The 16,638-nt window shown below is 40.8% G+C and overlaps 1 protein-coding gene and 1 long non-coding RNA gene across 10 annotated transcripts in view; one reads left to right on the plus strand and one right to left on the minus strand.

Annotated features, from left to right (window-relative positions):
- LOC126278160 (uncharacterized) overlaps positions 1-4,933 on the minus strand; it is a 32,670-nt gene extending 27,737 nt beyond the window's left edge. The window contains exon 1 of the long non-coding RNA XR_007550666.1: positions 4,797-4,933. This is a non-coding gene — a long non-coding RNA (uncharacterized LOC126278160). The remainder of the gene's footprint in view (positions 1-4,796) is intronic.
- Positions 4,934-5,556: 623 nt separating this feature from the next.
- LOC126278161 (skin secretory protein xP2-like) overlaps positions 5,557-16,638 on the plus strand; it is a 522,599-nt gene continuing 511,517 nt past the window's right edge. For 3 of the 9 annotated variants that reach the window (XM_049978067.1, XM_049978074.1, XM_049978093.1), the window contains exon 1: positions 5,598-5,716. The gene's annotated coding sequence lies outside the window, so the exon portion shown is untranslated. Of the gene's footprint in view, positions 5,717-16,638 lie in introns of all 9 variants that reach the window. The other 6 variants (XM_049978114.1, XM_049978124.1, XM_049978133.1 and 3 more) reach the window with 4 other exon arrangements.

Genomic DNA, 16,638 nt, shown 5'->3' on the forward strand with positions numbered 1-16,638 from the left:
GCATGCTTGAACATCATTTCGGAGTGTCACTAGAATGCAAAACATAATATTTTTTGATTACTCAATCATATAAGACTATTACATCATATGCTCTTTCTGGAGAACAATATGGTCCAGATTTCTGGAGAACAACAAAATGAACTGTTTCAGAGCACTGTCAACAGGTCTGCTGTACATTTTGAAAACATTAGTGAGATCCAGACATTGAATGGCAGATTAGAAAATTGATTTTGCTTTATTTCATTTGTCCTTTATTCATACAGTCTCTTGTGCAAACACCATGAGGTGCAGCAGATGTTGATAAACTAGGCATTAAATTAACTAAGCCCCATTAGTAGCTTATGTATAATTCAAAAAATCAAGTGTTGTAAATTATCCAGACACCTCTTGAACGAAGTTGACATTGTTTGCTCAGACATACCACTACTGATGACAAAAATGACGAGTGAAATGTGGAAGGGCACCTACTTCTCAATTTTGTTAATAAATTACATACTTGGAATCTGAAGTGATACATTCTCTAGCAGCATTTATGCTGCCACTCAGTGTCATGATGACATGCACTGCAAATGAAGAATGTTATTTCTCTCAATGGGACATTAAATACTAAGTTTTCAAGGAAATTATCTTCATTTATGAATACTGCATGTGGTCTATTTTGGCAACAGACAAGGTTGCAGACAATCTGTTTGAGGAATAATGTTACAAATGCTTATCAATTATCTTCTGAATACAAAGAGTGAGGAAACAGGAACAGAAGTATTTTTGGAGCACTATATTTTTTGGGTACTATATGCAAGAACAAAATCACAAGAAAGATTGTATAATTTGTAGATTATGTGTAAAATGGAATAATTCAGGTAAGTAAGTCTTGGTCAAACACAGACCAATGGAAACTCTTAACCTAACTATGGTACGTTACGTTGGATGTTGCAGACATCAGCAATCTGCAGGTGTGCTGAAGTTCTATGCTACAAGATCAGAGTTCTACATCCAAGTAAAACAGAAATCACTGTGACACTGATAGAGTTTTAAAGACAATATGAGAACAATAGCAGTACACTTTAATTCACTCTAAAGACGGCTGGAACACATATGGTACAACCATTAATAGACGCTGTCTAATAAAAGTGGCAGAAGGCCCAAAATTTTGACTACTAATGATTTAGTAGCAAATATTGTTAACCATTGCTGCCAGGTACTGTTGACAAAGACATGAGTGCTATTACTTGCTTTGCAGTAACCTCACTTACCTTCACTGATACTTTTTTCTTGATGATAAGAATGCAGAGTATACTGATGACTCACAATATAACCAAAAATGGCTCCTATTTTTGGGCAGCGAGGTATTGAAGTACAGTCAAATCTAAGCAAACTTTTATAAAAACTCTTTGAGCTTCTTCTCTTCAGCCTGAAGAGAAGCTCCCACTCTTCCCACGGAAGATGCACACACACACATGCAACGGAATATCTCTGTACTATAATGAACTACAGCTAATGTTTATCTATCACTGCAATTGGTACCTGCTATTTATACTCACTGACCAATCTTCTTACGTGTCCCCATAAAAATCAAATGCACATGTCTAGAAATGGAGCACATGGCGGTGATGCTGCAGATTAGTGTTAAAGTGGTGTCTCACTAAAAATGAAATGGAGTGCTATCTTGCATGAACTGCATATTCAGTCTTGTAGCCATTTACAACATGGTTTAAACAGAGTTTGAAAAACTTTTTGATAGGCAACTCCTTCAACTCTATAGATGAATATTTTAACAGACTGTTATGCCAGCTTAAGTAAAAATGTCTGTTAGATTTCAATTTTGACAGCACTTTATCAGAACAGTCAAGATTAGGTATTAACAGTGCATAACAATGTTTCATTCTGACAGTGTATTAATTCTGTAAATATTAGCTGGTTTACTGTATCATATTCACTTGGTTTGACAATCTCCTGACAAATGATGAGAGTAGTAAGTATCATATTCAATTTTTTAATGTTTTTATGTTATAATTTCTGACATGCTCTGCATCTTATTTTATGGTCTATGGAATGAAAACTGAATCTAACCTAATCTAATCTCTCAATGTCTTCCAGTAAGTCTGGCAATTGTACAGCAGTAGATCAGAAACTCAGTTTATTTAGTGTGTAAGTGTTATTGGTAGCAACTTGTCTAATGTTGTGGAGTCTTCTCTGAATGTCAGTGGATGATGCTTGCCAGCTCAAATTCGTGGTCAACACTCACTATGCAGATAGATGCTTCATAGGACCCATTGCCACTTGGTCCTCCAAGTGCACTGGCAGACAAATGTATTACTAACAGGAAAGTGCTCTACCAATGAAGCAGGAGTGCTAGTCCTACAAGTTTCACTGGATAACTTGGGTTAAGTCTGGAAGGTAGGAGATGAGGCATTGGCATAAGAAAAGCTGTAAGGACTTTCTGTGTGTCATGCTCAGGTTGCTCAGTTGCTACAGAACTTGCCACAAAAGGCAAAGGCCCTGGGTTTGAATCTCAGTCTGGCACACAGTTTCAATCAGCCAGGAAGTTCCATATCAGTGCTTAATCTGCTGGAGAGTGAAAATTCTTTCAGGGATTGTGTTATATCTGGCTGGTGGCTAAAGGCATCAGTGTGTGGAGGATATGTTCCCTTCAGTGCAGTAATATTTCAAGTCTAATTTCTGAGGTGATATGTGGAAATGATTGTGGATACCACTATACAACTGATAGCTTGTGTGACTCCACACAGGTACAAGACACTTTTTTGGCTAAATACCATTCCACTTCTAGGTACAATTCTGCACAAGTGCTCCCAGCAAATGAATGTAATTAGTTAGGGGCATTAGTATTTTGCCGACTATGAATACATGTCTGCTAGGAAAACATTTGACTGTCTTAATAATGGTTGAAATATCACTGGAGAGCTGTTGGAACCATAAGGTCACTATTGGCTTTGGTACAAAAAAATTACACAAAATACTATAGCAAAGCTCTTCAAGGCCCTCGCCTCACATTTCAAACAAATGTAACATATATTATTAATACCGAGCCTAAACAGTATTGAAATGAATACTGCTTAATGACAGTGAAAAACTTAAGATCTTTTCCATTCTTTTGGCTAACTTAAGAGGAGCATAATTTCCTTTCCACATTTCAAAGCTTGTTCTTTTTGTGTACTGTTTCTGTATGCAAGAAACAATTTTTTTTTTTTACCAAAAATGACTCACACTAAGTGGTCTGTTTTATTTGTTGCTCTAGATATGATTCAAATGGCTCTGGGTACTATGAGACTTCACATCTGAGGTCATCAGTCCCCTCTACATGTGATTCCCATCATACAGTTAAGCAGAAGCAATTTAAGTGTTTTTCATGTATTTGTAGTTTTGTTGTGTTTTCTGTGGGGTATAATGCACTTTATGTTTATAGATTCAAGTGCCAAAATTGGTATAGTCCCATGAACTAATCAAAGTTCCACATTCTGGCCCCGATGGGCCAATCAAGACTGACCGACTGCCATGTCATCCTCTGCCACTGCTTCATTGGATGCAGCATGGAGGCATGTGGAACCAACATACTACTCTCTCATATATTGTTGGCTTTCTTGATCTTGGACCAACTACTTCTTACTCCTCAACTGGCATTGCAGGGTTGATTGCACACCATTACTGTCCTCTCAACAAGGAAAACTTCCTGGCTGTACTGCAAATTAAGTTAAGTAACTCTCCATCCAATCCAGATAATGATAGATGCACGAAACCTACCATAACATTGAAAGAAATGCCTCTCAAAGGTGAGCATATTAAAATGCTAATGGTAAACTGCAGAAGCATTCACAACAAAGTGCCAGAATTTGAAGTGCTTATGAAATGTAGTGAAGCTCACATAATACTAGGTACAGAAAGCTGGCTGAAACCTAAAATTGATAGCAGTGAGATTTTTGGGGAGAACTTAAGCATGAACTGAAATTACAAACAAGAGGGAAATGGAGATGGTGTATTTGTCACAGTAGACAAGAAACTCAAATCCACTGAGGTAGAAACTGAAGCTGCATGTGAGACTGTCTAAGAAAGACTCATTATCAGTGGTGGGCATAAAATGATTACTGGATTCTTCTATCGCCCACCAGACTCATCTCCTGATGTAACCAAAAACTTTGTAGAAAATCTCAGTTCACTTGTACGTAAGTTCCCCAATCATACTATAATCATCGTTGGAGGCTTTAATCATCCAATAATTAATTGGGAAATTATAGTTTTGTTAGTGGTGGGCATGATAAGACATCGTGTGAAACACTACTAAATGCCTTCCCTAAAACTACCTAGTAGGCGGTCAACTAATAAGGTTAATACCTAATATGTAGAGGTTAGAATTCTTTTAGTGAATACAGATATTTATTTTTTTTTAAATATATTTTTTTAAATCTCATTTCAAATGGATATCCAGTACCGTATATATTATTATTGATTTTGGCAATCTGTTGTACCATATTAAGCTACTGGTATATGGACTGTGCTCTGTTACTTTTACTTTTGTTCTCTTGTCTCTAAAGATGTTTCTTATTTCTTGTGTTGTGATAAAGTACATCGCAGCATTAGGGTGTATCATCCTTATGGCTTGCAAAAAATGAGATATATATCAACATGACAGGTGATATATTTATTTGTGATAGTCAAATATCGGTTGTAGGGTCATGTCTTTACCGCTTTCAGATTTTGTACTGGCCGAAATTCTGTAGTGCACGTTTGTTGTTGCCATGCCACTTTGCTGAAGCCTTGCAATAACGTTATGCAAAACGTACCGGTACCGAAAAATCTGCTCTATCACCGTTTTTCCGATGTCTCTTTCTGATACAGAGTCCAACTGAGGTTATGGTCTTCATGTGCAGCGCGCAAATTTTCCATCTAATCACAATAACACGGCCTCGAGATGCGCTATACGCAGACACCCCTGTACCCTTTCGCACTTCATGTACATCGACGAATGCTCATAGAATTTTGTCGACCACTATAATACTTGTATTTCATTTTATTTATTTTCATCCTTTTCATCATTTACATGATATAAGTTTCCTTGCCTCCGGGAAAAAAATACTGGCAATTCTTTTCACTTTTACAATATAGTATTATGTTAGTTTTTGACACTCCTGTTCGGTTCAACTTTTGCTTACTTGTAACAGTGTCTGCGTTTCGCATCAACAAAGCTCAACAATCTTGTATCTTCTCGTTTCTGTCCAGTTTATGTTACCTGTGATAAAACGGGATTTTGTCATTACGGCAAAATTCTACATTTTGTTATGGAAACAGGCCTTATAACATAATATTTTAATAGTTTTACGGCCTACACATTTACGGCATAGAACAAATGTACGAAAATATTAATGCAAAGTATCATCCGATGGCAATATGTTTATAGACTTTCCAATGGTATTAGAACACCGCCACCTTTTCCTCTTTCCGCGATGCCTTCAGCGAGATGTCCCGCCAATATGGCAAATAATCCTACCTAGTCTGCCGCATCGCCGCTAGATGGCGAGTTCACTGACGAATGCCGGAAAAGCTGCAATTGCAGCTGCTGCGACCTGGCGGCAAGTTCGGATACATTTCGCGTTTACCTGTCAATGGTGTAGTGTTTGTTGTCAAGTGCTACAGGTTTAAACCATCGGGCTGTGGTGCTCTCGTATCATCGAGTTTGTTTACATGAGGAGCATTATTTTTGGCGGTAAGTCGCTTTATATTTACTTTGTTTATCTCACTAAAATATTGTAGCAAATTGTTTTGAAGCAAATAAAACACTAAAGCTGGTAAACGCCGAACAGGTGCTGTTGTTTGCTGCAGGAGCGCGGCGGCTTTTGAAATGTTGTCAGTTGTGTTCATTCATTTTTGTGGGTGGCTAATAACTTTGTCTTAAAATATATGTAAATTACTATTGCGTTAAAAATGGCTTTCATAATTTTAGCGGGCTCTGCAGCTTTAGAGTTGCAGAACCAGTTTTGTATGTAAAAACAGCTATGAAGAACCGCGTAGTTTAAATTGCGGTCGTAAAATTAATATTATATTTGCTTGCTATGGTTCCTTTTTATTTATTAGAAAAATGCCTTGTAGACCAAACTACGAATTTTTTGCACACGTGGGGAACGTATTTTGCTTCAGGAGCAGATTGAAACAGGAAGGAGGACTTTCGTTAGACATATTATCGTCTATTGCTGAAAACAATACATTATGTGCACTTTTGTGTGGAATGCCGCGCTACTTTCTGCATCTTGCTAGTAATCTAAGTTGTAATGGACGCATTTTAATTGTTCAAAGGATCGAGGAAAAATTTCATAAATATTTCTTTTATTAAGCACGGTTTGGCTAAATAAACTTGTTATGTACGACACAAATTGGTTAAATCTGATTGAAGACTGCTTGAACAGCTTCCGTATATTTTTCTTTTTAAACTTAAAATAAAGTTTTAAATGGTACAGGAGCGTCAACCTCTACTTTCTTGGCAATTTGGAAGTAAGAACAAGAAAGTTGTGTTCTTTTGATTTTAATTTCCTCGCCTTTCAGGATTTACTTTCGGGATGGTCTTTGTTAGAATGCTTGTCTATCCCTGGAGTTTCCGTCAAATTGCTTGGACAGGAACACTGGTGACTTCTGTCTTTGTCTTCCTAATTTTGCATTATTTCCCCTTTGAGATCATTAAACACTTCTGGGAAATGAGGCGCATTTTATTTGCTTCTACGGAATGATGTTCAAATTAGCGTTCAGCCACTTTCATTTAGTGTCCTGTCGATTCCTTCTTGTCATTTCATCATTTTTTGTCCCTTCTCTAGCAGAGTTCACTAATGGCAGACTTAACTCATCAAATGTTTAGCTGTTATTTTTCTTTAATTCCTTCCATGAATGCACTTCGAGTCACCACCGCGGTTTCCATTAATGTCTGAAGGTGTATACTAATATGATTTTATAATTTTTTAGATAAATGCAAACTTCATTTCTTCCTACTAATCCTACTTTCAACTGAGATAAGCGTTCATTCACAGACTTATGGAAGGTTGTATTACTCATAAAAGTGTAAACAATTTTTGTTCAGTTGTACGCTCGAAATAATTTTCTTCGATATGCATACGATCTTTAAACACGTAACTGGCCAAACGACAGTAGGCTACCCAAACAAAACTAATCGACTTTTTCTAAAGTACAAGCTGCCAGCGGGTGGAAAACTCGTAACCTTCCCCCTAGCCACTTTCCACCTGATTTATTGAAATGAGTGATGTTTATCCTAGGATCATTTTTGTTCAATTTATTTCCCCCTGCACTCAGAGCATCTCTGCGTCCTTCAAATTCTTGTATCCGATTACTATTTCCTAGGTGTCTTTTTAAGGACTGCGCACCTTCATTATCATAAGACTGCAAGAGGTTTTCATCCGCAGTACGGTAAGTCAATATAATTTCAACAGTGTTTTTACTTGTGGAAAGAAGTCGAACTTTTGACTTGACGATCGCGAAAGAAGGCTGTCGTGATTATAGAAAGCAGCGCTTTGACATACATTGTTTAGCGTAATTTTGATTCGTGAATGGAATTTGCTAGTGGACACAACACATTTAAAAGATTACTCTGAAGAAAGCTGTGGTCACCCATATATCGGTGGGCCGAGACTATGAAACGGCCACATTCGCCTTCAGTTTGTTCATTTCGAGTTTCAAAACTTTGTTGGAACATCGAACTAATGAATGACACGTTCCCAACAAATTGAATCTCTCTCTCTCTCTCTGTCTCTCTCTCTCTCACACACACACACACACACACACACACTCTCTCAGTGCGTATATGACGAAAGGAGGAAAAACAGCAGAAACAACCGACATCCGAGTGTATGGCTTCTCTGACCAGCTAAATAACTTACGGGATTTTGTTAGCATTGCAAATCTTAATCATCTTTAGCGGCGTCTGTGCTATTGTGGAACATTCTTGTTGTTCCTCTGCGTTCCATCTTTGGCTGTACGACGTAACCATGTCGGAAAATAAACGTGCCCCCGTCGATATCTAGACTGAATATTTTAGCAATCGTTAACGACTTGTTGGAGCATGTCGACAATGACGGAACTCTAGAACAGATGCGTCACACTCCATGCGGGAAGATTAGAAAACGGATCTGGTTACTGCGTTCGTGGTACGCGTCAGGCTGTATGTAGGGAAAAAAACGCACAAAACTGAAATTACGAATGATTTAACTATAGCAAACGCTTTTTATGATTTTCTAATACTGCTTTATCTTGAGAATCGAATAAAAATTGTGAAAAATGATCTAATACTTCCTTCTTTCTGTCCGTTGACCTATGTTGAGTGTACCAACGCTGGATCAGTCGAAACTGTGTTCGTCAAAATTCCATACTCTAAACAAATTTTTTAACTGCGTTACATACATTATTTGTATGTTTTTCTCAGCAAAGACCAGTGTATCATTGACATACATTGTGCCGAGTGAATCCTGAGTACTTGGAACGTCATTTCAGTTTGTTCTTCCAGTAGCGACTGCACTCGTTTCCTAATTTTAATGTGCTGCTAAAAGTTCTTGCCCGCAGTACATATACAAAGAGAGTAAAGAAAACTTTTTGAGAAAAATCTGACTAAGTCTGGTAAATGAAGTTCCGCGATATGATGTACTGAACCCTCCCTCCTCGTCGCTGAGGTGAACCCCGTCTCGATAGGGTGATTTGTGGTCCTTATCGAAGCAGAAAGCTGAACGATAGGTGTAACCATTTCGTTTATTCATCCTAGGATCATCTAACAGCGATATAGGGTTTGTCATCAAAATACAATGTAAATAAATACATTCATATCGCATACGAGTGCATAAGTATGCTTTCAGGATATGACAGGAGATGGGCCGTGGCCTTGATGAAGGAAGCATCCCAGTGCCTGCCTGAAACGTTTTAGGAAAACGTAAGAAAGGCTGGACGGACAGAGAAAAAAAAAATCCATCCTCCTGAGTATGAGGTCAGCACCTTAACGACTGCACTGTCTTATTCGGTTGGTCTCTTTCGTATAATGTTCTTTTGTTCACACATAATTTGTACAAGATAAGTTATAATACGATAATAGTTTTGCATTGTTTCTTCGCATCGCAACCATGTTGGAATTAAAGTATGGCTCCTCAAGAGGGAGATGAGCCTTTCCTGCAGTTTCTGAAGCAGCAGTCTAGAATGTTGACTGATATTGTTTGTTAATATTAACCATCGTTGCCTCGACATGGCAAAAATCAAGGGAAAGTACAGCCGTTATATTTCCCGAGAACATGGGCCATTACTCCGTGGAGTAGAGAGCTGCATCAAACCACTTTTCGGATTGATGCCTACAACACCATTGTGCACTGCATGCTACATTGAAAGTTGCTAAACTTCTTTTCCTTTATAACAAGCTCTCATTAACGAATAACACCATCATAACAGCCAGGAGTTTAACTAGTAATCACGCCATCTGCAACGTCACTAAAAGATGTCCACAGATATCCAGCTCGAGGAATCATGAAGAACTGTACAGTGGCTCACGACTGTCAAAACAAGAGCTGCCTAAAATATAGTCTCGACTGATCTTCAAACGAACATTTAAGTATGCAGTGATTCTATCATATAGCAGCTAGTACAGTTCTGTAATATTATGTAACTTGATGGTGGAGGTGGAGGGAAGGGAAGGAACTTATCAGTTACACCTGTATTTGGGAATCAGCTGGACGAGTGAAAATATGTGCCGGGCCGGGACTCGAACACGGGATATCCTGCTTACTATGCAGTTGCGTTAACCATTGCGCCATCCGGGCACAGCGCTTATCGCAAATGCGCAACTATCTCGGCACGCTTCCCACCCGACCATGTTCCCACCTAGCGCCATTTGTCCGCTGTCCCCGTCCATGCCCTCCGTACTCGCTGATTTTTAGATTACCGCAAAAAGTCGAACGAAGTGTGCATCTGCAATGAAGATTGTGGATTCATTGTCCATCAAGGCGAATTATTTATGTGAACGCGTGACGTCTGTTCTTTCGCGTTCAGATGATCAGTTCTGTAACAGGCAGACGGATTTTCTCCGACACTTCCAGTAACACATGCAGACACACCAGACAGATTTCTCCTAGGAGCGTCTTGGGAAGAAAATATCTAACAAGACTTGTCTCTAGCAGGAAAATCGTGTAATAGACTATCGTCGCATACTAATAATTCGAAAGCTTTTGGCAACGATCATAATATGAGAAACATTTTCACTGCAGAATTTTACATGGAAGATGACTAATCCATTTGCTTGACTGATTTATCACAGTCACTGTTTGTTATTGCAGTTGGTCTCTAGACGATGTCCCTTACCCTGCATTAGGCGTACGCAGTTACCGTTATATATCTTATTTTTTCTTCGCGATTTGTGATAACAACTGTGCGACTAATGGAAGGCGAAAAATGCAGGTTGCGCGAATGATTTCAATCGTCATTTCATTGCACAGCTAGTGTTAAGGATCGCCATAGGTCTTTGCCCCTCTTACGCGCGACAGAATTATTTCTTGAATAGTTTATTCAGTATGCTTGCCAGATATTCACATGGCAAGAAAAAATTCATGTTGTTGTAACAACGAAGATCGATGTGTTTGTTCTCTAGAGAATGGAAATCCGCGTGTCGGACTGATCATCCGCTTACCGCCTTGTCTGCTTTTAAGACACTGACCAAAGAGTCTGTTCCTCGTCGTTAATCGTTGCTCATTTTTTTTCGGTTACCTGAAAGCTCTCAAACCAAAACGTGAAATTAGGAGTTAATGTCTGTCGCTTACGAGGTCCCTTCAGAGACGGAGCACAAGCTAGGATTATACAAAAATTGGGAAGCAAAACGACGATGTCTTCTAGAAGGAATCATCCCAGCATTTGTCATAATACGTTTGGGGAAATGGTGGAAAACCTAAATCATGATGGCCAGACGAGAATTTTAATCCAGCTTCAGCCAAATGCGAATGCAGAGTCTTATCTACCAATTGTTTTACTGTAGTTTTAGACTGACAAATTCGCGGATATTGCAGAGAAAAATCCAATTCAGTTAGCTGCAATATATTTCATAATTTTCATTAGTTTATCACAGTGCTGCTCTGTTCATAGATATTCTGCATAGCAACAGTTGAGAGTTTAAACATTTGCCCATCAGCGTATGTGAGAAACCATTCCTTGCAAGCCAAGCTTCATCTACAGTTTGTTGATTGAGCACCTTTTTATGTTCTTGTGCTGAGAAAAATATAAATCTTGCAGCTATTCTAACGAATTTTTCAACTACACCCGTGATTCCCATTTCTTGTGGCCTCCGGTGGACAATATTCAACAATGGTTCGCACTCTCAGATATGACTAATTTCGACAGAACGTCGTCTTCAGTACAAATGGTTCAAATGGCTCTGAGCACTATGGCACTTAACTTCTGAGGTCATCAGTCCACTAGAACTTAGAACTACTTAAACATAACTTAAGGACATCACACACACACCCATGCCCGAGGTAGGATTCGAACCTGCGACCGTAGCGGCCGCGCTGTTGCAGACTGTAGCGCCTAGAACCGCTCGTCCACCAAGGCCGGCGTCTTCAGTACAACAGACCTATGGTCGCCCAGTGTTGGTTCTCTTTAAGTACTCGAGCCAATGTATTTAAATGAGATTGTCTTTTAACATATTCAGTGTACGAGATTTTGATTTTCGCGTGCTTTATATCGAATTTGTTTAGTTAGACAGCATTGCCGTTCCCTATGTCGATAGAAGGAAATTTTTTAGAGTATCGCACCTGATGTGTCGAAACCTCGTACCATGTTGACACAACCGGCTTTGATGACTCCCGAGAATTTTTCCTTCAAGATATCTGCCAGGAAAAGACTTCGCTGTCACTGCGTCGATTGCTAACTATCGGGTGGTGTTCCATAGTCTCTAGGACTTTTAGGTTTTCCTGCCCTACTGTCATAGAGCATACTTGACGTATTCTATGTATATCTGTATTTTGAGCTGTTGAATGTATTACCATGACAATACCTGTCATTCTGAACAAAAATAAATGTGTAAATTACATCATTGTCCACAGATCAACTTGGGTACATACAGGCTAGATATTAATATGCTACTGGGCAATGAAAAATGGAATCTCTTCAGCAACGATCTCAGGCAAATTACGATTTGCTCTCATGTTATACTAGTTTTACGGATAATCACTGAATCGGACATCCATGGACAGATTCTCTTGGACAATAACTACTGTATCTCGTGTGTAGCAACGTTCGCTTGTAGTGCAGTCTTGCACTCGTTTAAAGAGACGGTCATAACGTTGGATAACATTCTTGTTTGTCGTAGGTACTGCAGAAAGGTGAACCAACATTTGGGTCGGTGCAACAGTTGTCGAAACGTTAGTTCAACTTTTTACGATATGATGCTGCTTAAGAATTTTATTTATCTGAGACCTGCCGGAGAAGCCTAGAATCATAGAACCGTCAGATGTCATTCCACGTTGCGTCCACAGATGGTTGCATCTGGACTCCAAGGAATGCCGCTGACTGAGCAGAAATGAGAACTGAAGCATGTGCCACATCTTCGTGCTAGCCAGGGCAGTGCGTTGGGTAACGCGAAAAATGCGCACTCTGGCATTCTCCTCCTAAGAACACAACCCTTCGATTTTGCAGGAACAGTGACGTAATGGATTGCACAATCCTCTGGACTTGCTCTGCACACTTCATTGTCCTCCGACAGACGTCAGAGGTAGGCTGCAGCTCCACACACTACCATGGCCAGAGCCTCTCCAGTATGGTATTTGCTGGTCTACGTAGCATCGCTGTTTGGGACCTGAGTTTCTCCCGACATATGCAATTATCAAAAATGTTACGAGAATGCACACACACACACACACACACACACACACACACACACACACACACACACACATTATAAAACTGTCACCACCACTCAACCAGAAGGTATTGGTAGTGAAAATTACTGAACACCTGGCGAAGTAACATTGACTCTGTCCCTCTGTTTTTTTGATAAGGTGGAGAGCAGGCTTCCACGCAGAATTTAAGCAAAAACCTCCATCTAAGCAACTTCTGATGCAGTCATTCTCGTCACCTGTGTTCCTCTGTCTGATTCGTGACGGTTAATTGAGATTAGGTTTGATGTTGAACTAAAAAAGCTATTTGAAACGAATTGACTTTCACTTTTTATTCAACAACCAGCGCTATGAGCAAACAGATGGAGTTGTGATGGGAATCGCGTTGTCGCCATATATTGCAAATTTCCTTATGGAATGTGTCTTAGAGTCGGTGGCTTTGAAACTTGCGTGGTTTTTTTCCAGACGTGTAGACAATAGTTTTGTTGTCTGGTCTCATGTCAGTGAGAGTTTAAAGAACTTTTCACTACACATGAATTCAATCCAACCGAATATTCGTAGGGTTGTTTTTGGAAAGGGGACCAGACAGCAAGGTCATCGGTCTCATCGGATTAGGGAAGGACGGGGAAGGAAGTCGGCCGTGCCCTTTCAAAGGAACCATCCCGGCATTTGCCTGAAGCGATTTAGGGAAATCACGGAAAACCTAAATCAGGATGGCCGGACGCGGGATTGAACCATCGTCCTCCCGAATGCGAGTCCAGTGTGCTAACCACTGCGCCACCTCGCTCGGTTCCCGAATATTCGTTTCACGATCGAGATGGAAAAGGATGGCTGCCTTCCCTTCTTTGACTTGGTCAGGAGGCAGGTTTATTGTACGTTGGTATCTGCTGTTTATAGAGAGCCTACTCACACTGATAGGCTGATAGTTGTCACCATCTGGCTCAGCGTGAGAGGGTACTTCGTAACTTAGTCAACAGGGTCGACGTCATTTCAGACTCCGAGAGTTTACAAGATGAGTTAACTCATCTTGAGGTCACCTTCATTCAGAATGGATATAGTGAAAGAGCAGAGGTGCGTTGAGCCAACTACTAACCGTGCGTCGCGTGAGTGATGATAAAACGAGTTGGCACCAGGGAGCATCTCCAACAATATATGTCGTATTTTGCGGAGATACTATGTTAAACGCGTTATCCGCCCTCCATCTAAGATTAGACTCCTTATTGTCCCGTTAAGGATGATTTTAGTCTGAGTAAGGCGGCTGTCTACCGTATTCTTTGCAGTTGTGGCATGTCATATATTGGTCACACTATCAGAACTGTGGAGGGCAGCTGCACTGAGCGCAAGCGTCACGCATGCTGCAACAGCCGAGTAAATATGCTACTGCGAAACACTGCCTTGGCACTGGCCATCCTATGGCACACGACAACACGGATATTCTGTCATGCACTTCCAGCTGTTGGGATAGTGTTACTAAGGAAGCGGTTTAAATTAGCAGGTAACCTCCTAAATAGAGATGGTTTGTGCTTAAATTCTGCATGGAATCCTGCTCTCTCCCTTGCCAAAAAACAAAAGGACAGACGTAAAGCTACCTCACTCATTGTTTGATTTACACTATTGATAACTTGTGGCGTCGGTCATCTTGGGGTTCTGTGGTGGCGCTAGTGTGTGTGTGTGTGTGTGTGTGTGTGTGTGTGTGTGTGTGTGTGTGTGTGTGTGTGTGCGCGCGCGCGTGCGTGCCCGTTTGTTGTGATAATCGAGGTTTTAAATTCACTTGCACATCGCTTACTTGCTTTGTCTTAAAAATGACAGGGTGGCCACCTGTCGAAATATCGGCGGTTGTCGACGATGTGACCTGGTTGCATTCCCGTAAGTTATTTGAAAACCAACAGTGTTTCTCGCATCTCTAACAGTTGAAAGAACGTAGTCTGGCACGGCTTGGTGCGCGTTCTTCAATTGGCGCATCACTACTAGTGACTGAACTTTGCCAGCCTCCAGTAGTTAACGTCGCCGGCGTGTGGGAAAGAGAACCCCGTGGTAAGCAGCAGGAATTGAATGTCGAACGGCCGCCTGTGCCTGGTCGCTTCTCGGCAGATCGTGAAGTGATGCACACAATTTTCGAACGTGCGGAACTTCCGAGCGACGGTACCTAATACTTCTCTGGGACTGCGAGTGTTCGACAGAGGCAAAACTAACGTCCAGGGTGCACCCTGAGTAGCGAGACAGAACTGCTATTGTTCTCCACGCACATAAACGACATGTCGGACAGGATGGGCAGCTGTCCGAAACTCTACTGATCATGATGATGTGTAAGATCCTTGTAAACTGGAATGAGATTTTCACTGTGCAGTGGAGTGTGCGCTGATATGATACTTCCTGGCAGATTAAAACTGTGTGCCGGACCGAGACTCGAACTCGGGACCTTGGCCTTTCGCGGGCAAGTGCTCTACTAACTGAGCTGCCCAAGCACGACTCACGACCCGTCCTCGTCTTCGCAGAAGAGCTTCTGTGAATTTTTGTAAGGTAGGGGACTAGGTACTGGCAGAATTGAAGCTGTGAGGACGGGTCGTGAGTCGTGCTTGGGTAGCTCAGTTGGTAGATCACTTGCCCGCGAAAGGCCAAGGTCCCGAGTTCGAGTCTCGGTCCAGCACACAGTTTTAATCTGTCAGGAAGTTTCCTCGTAAACTGTCGTCGCTGAGTGACTGTAGGACAGATGGTTTATTTGGTACGGGTGCAGTGAGAAACACCGCCTAAATTGTAGTCCTTCTGCGCGATTGGCTGCTGCGTTCGGAAGTAGCGCGCCAAAATGATCAACGTTTGTTATTAATATTAGAAAAACTAAGCTGTGAATTTACATGCCTTTCATATAACATCATCTCACAGTAGCAGGCTATCATTCCTTTATTTCAAAAATGTTAATTACCAGCACCAGCACTTCGGTTCGTGTCTAACTTGGATGGTGGGTGAAGTGGTTCGGCTGTAAGAGTAGAGCTGGTTCGGCAGTCTCGGTGGACTGACATGTTGTCTGCCTTGATCGGTGTCGGTTAAGAACTTAATTAGCAATCTCTGATTATGTGGACATGTAATTGTGAACAGTTTGGTAGCAGTTACGCTAACATGCAGTTCATTATTTTGTTTACTTTCAGTTAAAGTGTGAACAATGGAACTTATTTGTGATTCATAAAGTGGAATATAATTGTGCAGTTTCTCGTATTCTGCCAATAAGAAACGAGTGGCGTCCCATTTAAAGAAACCAGTTCAAAATTTAATTATTTACACAATACCAGTTCCTCGCTAATAGTTTATTACAGCCTCAAGATACGGACACACGACCTACGTGCTGTTTCTTGCGCAAGGGGCAACTATAGAATACTACAGGGTCGTGAACATTATTCGGAACTTTCATGCATTCCACTCAGGGCAGTGGGAGCAACTAGGCACCTCGCGTTTATTGCCTACTTAGTAGAAATGAGATCCGTGACACGTCATCTGTGGTAACACTGAGAAGGTACGAAGTAGGGAAATTCTCGAGGGAAGGAATTGGTCATTCACACGTAAATATCTCCCTCCCTCCCTCCCTCCCCCCTTTCACTTGCCGTGCGCTGTTTAGTATCCGATGGTGATTCGGATTCTCCGCCCAGCTCAAGTATCGATTACATTAATATTAAAAGCCTCATGTGCTATTTGGACAGTGTTGATGGCAGTACAATAAAATTTATTAGTATTTAGTGCCATGAAAATTATTGACTATTGTAGATACATATAACATTACAAG

Source organism: Schistocerca gregaria, chromosome 1, assembly GCF_023897955.1.
Source record: "Schistocerca gregaria isolate iqSchGreg1 chromosome 1, iqSchGreg1.2, whole genome shotgun sequence".
Lineage (NCBI taxonomy): Eukaryota > Metazoa > Arthropoda > Insecta > Orthoptera > Acrididae > Schistocerca > Schistocerca gregaria.